Source organism: Chenopodium quinoa, unplaced genomic scaffold, assembly GCF_001683475.1.
Source record: "Chenopodium quinoa cultivar QQ74 unplaced genomic scaffold, ASM168347v1, whole genome shotgun sequence".
Taxonomy (NCBI): domain Eukaryota; kingdom Viridiplantae; phylum Streptophyta; class Magnoliopsida; order Caryophyllales; family Amaranthaceae; genus Chenopodium; species Chenopodium quinoa.
Window position 1 is genome coordinate 630,553 of NW_018745533.1, and position 5,448 is coordinate 636,000.

Below are 5,448 nucleotides of genomic sequence, written 5' to 3' on the forward strand. Positions count from 1 at the left end.
CATATAATAAAAATAATAATCATATTGAATATGTTACTTGAATGGTGGGGAATGAAGGACTAAAAAAGGAGGATTGGGTTTTCTTAGTAATGAGGTATTTTCAATTGGTAGATAAGATACATGTGTTTGGTTGAGATATTCAGTGGTATAAAACAGTATTAAGGTCATTAAATAAAAATAACATAAGATGTACTGTATTAATATGTAAGATTTGGCAGAGATAGAGAGAAAAAGGATTGAAAGTGAACTAGTACTGTTCACTGTTGAGGTACTCTTTCTGAATCACAGACACATGCAAACACCAACAATTTCTGCACCATTAACAACCCCCCTCTTAGCAAAATTTTAAATTAATAAATGGGAACATATTGGACTTTATTAGCCATCTTGAACTGTCTAAAATTTCTCTATTTTTATTTTTATGACATAACTAGGTTAATATCCCGTGTAAATGTGTAATGCATAGTTGTATAGTATATATTTTTGATAATCTAATCTAATATATATAGGGGAGTTTTTTCCCGAGTTTTTAGAGAGTCAGGATCTAATTTTCATAGTGTGTCATGTAGGATTATAAATTTTAGTAATAACTAATTAAATAAGAGATTATTAAAATCTTTTATAATTAAATAATTCAAATGTCACGTAAGCAAAATTGGCGAATGAGATTTTCCAATTTAAATTAATTAAATATAAAATATTACCTTTTCATATTAGGAATTTTATCTAAATATATAACAAATTTTAGCACATAAATATATGTATAAAAAAAATTATTTTTAAAATTCAAACAAACCGTGCATTGCACAGGCTTCATCTAGTAATATTACAAAATGGAGTATCAAGTATATGAAGGTACTCTATCTATTCCTTAATTCCTTTATTAGATGCTTATTTCTAGCATTTATTACTCACTAAAGAAAAGTAGACATCTAATTAAGAGACGGAGGAAATATATATAAATATTTTATTTGGAGTATATATGGAATATGATTATTAAACTGAAAAGAAAATATCATAATAAGATATAAATAGTTTATTGTTAAACTAATCTCACTTGCGTTTTTTTTCTTAATTCTCCCACCTTACGAATTCCCCTGAATAATTTGTTTTAACCATCTTTTGCACTCATACTGTATTTCACAACTTGATTATTTCTATTAATGAAAAGTTTATTCCGTATGAAGTAAAAAAAAAAAAAATTATTTCATAACCTTTAAGAAATTAAAAAAAAAAAAAAAAAATGGTGAGGGAGAATTTGATTCCTAAAGGTTATAAATTCTGGTAGTTGATCAGAAAAAGAGCATTTACTATCAAAGGATTCAGGGTCAGGGGGGTCAGAGAGTCAGAGTGTCAGAGTTGTCAGAGGCGCATGACACTGTTTTTCCCACTTCACTCCAAAAAGTCATCACAGAGAAAAAGAGAAAGATATTCAGTGTGTTTTCCTTATTTATTTCTGACTCTCGTGGCCTCAAGATTTACTCAACTCTCTTCCGTCTCAAATACTCCCCTCGTTTTTAAATACTACCGCCGGTTCAAATTATTCACAATTTTTAAATATTTTATATCTCATAAATAATACCTCAAAATTATGAGTAATTTAGACCAGAGGTAGTGCTTACTTTATTTCTCCACACACAAAATTTAAGAAGAATTAGGATAAAGTAATAAAATATAAAGGTGATGAGGTAGGTGAAAGAATAAAGTAATTGAGAATTTAAAAGAATTACAGAAAAGAGAATATAAAATTAAGAAAATATGATTTATACTAGGTCTACTATTTGAGAGAAATTAATTAAATATTATAAAAGTTTTCCAATTAAGGAAAGCAAGTATTTAACAGTTGCTGAAAAGAAAAAGTGGAGCAAATATTTAATAACGGAGATAGTATGTAAAAGAGGTAGTAAATTAAAATTATACATCTCAGTTTAACATCTCTTATGTCCAGTAAATAAATTCATACTACTTTTTTTTTTTTTTTAAGAAAGAGTTGATTAGTGCATTTATTCAGAGAAAGCCAAAATATCATAAAGTACATACGGAGAGATCTCCGACGGACAATGGTGTTCCCACACTTGTTCAACACCAAAGGGCACTAATCTAGCTAGGTGATGGGCGACAAAATTCCCATCCCTTTTAACATGAGACCAAACAATAAAATTAAAACTCGAACAAATATCTAAAACATCATCAAGATGAGATAAGTCGTAGCCTTTTCCAAGCGGTCCATCACCACTTGAGAGTTTGACTCTAAGATCACATCCCGTAGCCCATACCTCTTCCCCAGCTTGACGCCAAAGAGGACTGCCATACATTCTTCTATCTCGACAGTCCAGGCCTCTCTCACTTGTCTAGTTCCAGCAAAGATCACCTCGCCTTTTGCATTTCTTGTTACTGCCCCGAGTCCAACCCAATTCCCCTCGATAATAGTTGCGTCGCAGTTAATTTTGATCAGCTCACCTTGAGGTGGACGCCAAACCTTGCTGCTCTTCTTGCGCTTCTTGCACCTGCCTCCATATATACGAGAAGTGTACTTCTCATAATCAGAAACCAAACGCTGGACTCTCTCCAACACAATCAGGTGAGGGATTTCTTTGTTATTGAACACAAAGTCATTGCGCCTATTCCATATTTGCCATAGCAGCGCTGCCCCAATTTGTTTCTTCTTACTGTCAAGCTTTTCCCATGACAAAAACAAATCAAGGAAACTGAGTCCATCACGATGTTCTATCTGTACATTGCATCCACTCACATACCATAAATCCCGAACAGCAAAGCAGTCAAATAGAGCATGATCCACTGTTTCTTTTTCATTACACCAGGGGCATTTGTCATGATCGATCATATGACGATGTTTCAGAAGAGCTTTGACAGGGAGAGTTCCTGTGCAAACACGCCACAGGCAGTGGCGGATCCAGGATTTTCGAGATAGTGTGTCACCATCAATTATTGATCATTTGTGAAAGTACAATTTTTTTTTTCATGTCTTGTTCATAATTAATTTCAATCCAAAAATTATATATATATATATATATATATATATATATATATATATATATATATATATATATATATATATATATATATATATATATTTCACCAAATTGATTTCAATCCAAAAATAGGACACAAAAATTCATACCACAACCAAATACAGTACTTAAGAATTCAATTTTACAAGTCGAAAATACTACAAATAACATGTTATAAACAAATGGTACAATAAAATTATTATATTGAATTAACTTTATGATTTTTTAGTTAATTGATAAGCTTTATGGGGAAATATTAAAATTGGTTGTACAAATATAAGATATAAAAAGGGAAAAAAAATTATTAAAAAATTATACAAAAAAAAGTGAGATAACTTAAGAGACCAGTTATTAAATATAACTGGTCTCTTTAATGAAAAAAAAAGTAGCGCAAAAAATTGCGAAATGCAATAGCAGCATCAAAGAGACCTCTTATATAAATAACAGGTCTCTTTAATATTTAAAAAAAACCACAGCAAGTCTTTTGTAGCAATAGCAGCATTAAAGAGATTTCTTATCTTAATAAGAGGTCTCTTTGATATTGTTTGTTGTTACCAATAGCAGCATCAAAGAGACCACCTATCTATAATAAGGGGTCTCTTTGATATTTTATTTAAAAAAAAATACTGTGTCACCGGACCCACTATGACTAAAGGTGGGTCCGCCCCTGGCCACCAAATTTCCACCCACGCCTTATGGAACGCATCCAAGTCACAAGATTTCCCAATGAGATAAGCTGATTTAACAGAGTAAATTCCAACGTTAGTGAAAGCCCAAGACAGACTATCACAAGGAGCACGATTGCTAATGAGAATAGATAATATGCATTGCTTATCATACTCATTGACATTGGCGGACTTAGCCTTATGCCTGGTGGGTCAAATGACTCACCAGGGCCCAAAATATTTTTTAAGTTTTTTTTAAAAAAAAAAAAAATAAATTATTTTCTAAGTTTTTTTTTTAAAAAAAAAATACTAACTTTGAACCTTTTGTTAATGTTGTTGGGTTTTTGATGAAATGTGAACCTAATGCTTGTACAAATTTTAATCTTGTCAATTATTAGTTTGTTAATTATTAGAGAGCTAAGCTTGTCATGTTGTCAATTATTAGCTTGTTAATTATTAGTTTGTTAATTTTAGTCTTGTCAATTTTAAGCTTGTTAATTATTAGTTAGTACTGTAATCTTGTCAATTTTCTATTTGGATGATCTTTGTAAATAATTTTTCTTGGAAATTTTGGTAAATTTTTTCTTTTTACATATTTGGTTATCAATTGTGACTCACCAGTCGGAAATTCCTGGGTCCGCCACTGCTCATTGAAGGTCATATTTAGCAGCTCCATATTCCATTCATAGCAGCCAGGGAGCAGAAGATCATTGACAATAGTAATGTCATCCTTTCTAAGCGAAGTGATGAATCTTCCTTTATCTCCAACAATCCAAGGATTTTCCCACACATTAATATGAATCCCATTTCCCACTCTCCACAGCAACCCTTCCTTTACAAGCACCTTCGAACTCCAAATGCTTCTCCAAGAGTAACTACCATTCAAACCCAAAGACGACTCCAAAAAAGACGAGTGAGGAAAATACTTGCCTTTCATTACTCGGGAAAATAGAGAATCCGGCTCCTTAATTAATCTCCAAGCCTGCTTCCTCAATAGAGCTACATTAAAGACCTCCATGTCTTTGAATCCAAGACCCCCAAGACATTTCGGCTGGCACAAATGATCCCAACTTTTCCAGTGAACTTTCCCATGAGTAGTTGAATTACCCCACAAGAAATTCGAGGTGAGTGAGCGGATTTCTTTCAAAACCCCCGTAGGAATTTTATAGATGGCCATCAAGTAAGTGGGAATAGCTTGGATAACAGATTTTATCATGACCTCCTTCCCGGCTCTAGACAATAATTTCTCCTTCCACCCTTGAAGCTTCTTCCATATTCGATCCTTAAGGGCTGCAAACACTAGTTTTTTCGACCTTCCAATAATTGTGGGGACTCCAAGGTACTTACCATGCTCCTCGACTTTCCTCATATTTAACAAATTAATCAAATCTGATTGCTTCGAAGGACAAACACCTTTGCTAAAAGAGACTTCCGATTTTTCAAAATTGACTTTCTGTTCGGAAGCAGCTTCATACAAGTTGAGAATTTCAACAATTTTTGTGCATTCCTCTCGGTTGGCTCTAGCAAAGAGTAAGTTGTCATCTGCAAAAAATAAGTGAGAAATAGTCGGCCCTTTCCTACTAGCCTTAGCCCCATGTAATGTCTTCTCTTCAACTGCTCTGGAAATTAGGCTCGAAAAAGCATCCGCCACCATAATAAATAAATAGGGAGAGAGCGGATCGCCCTGTATGAGTCCCCTAGAAGGAACTACTTCTCCACAAACAGAACCATTAATGATGAACGAATAAGTG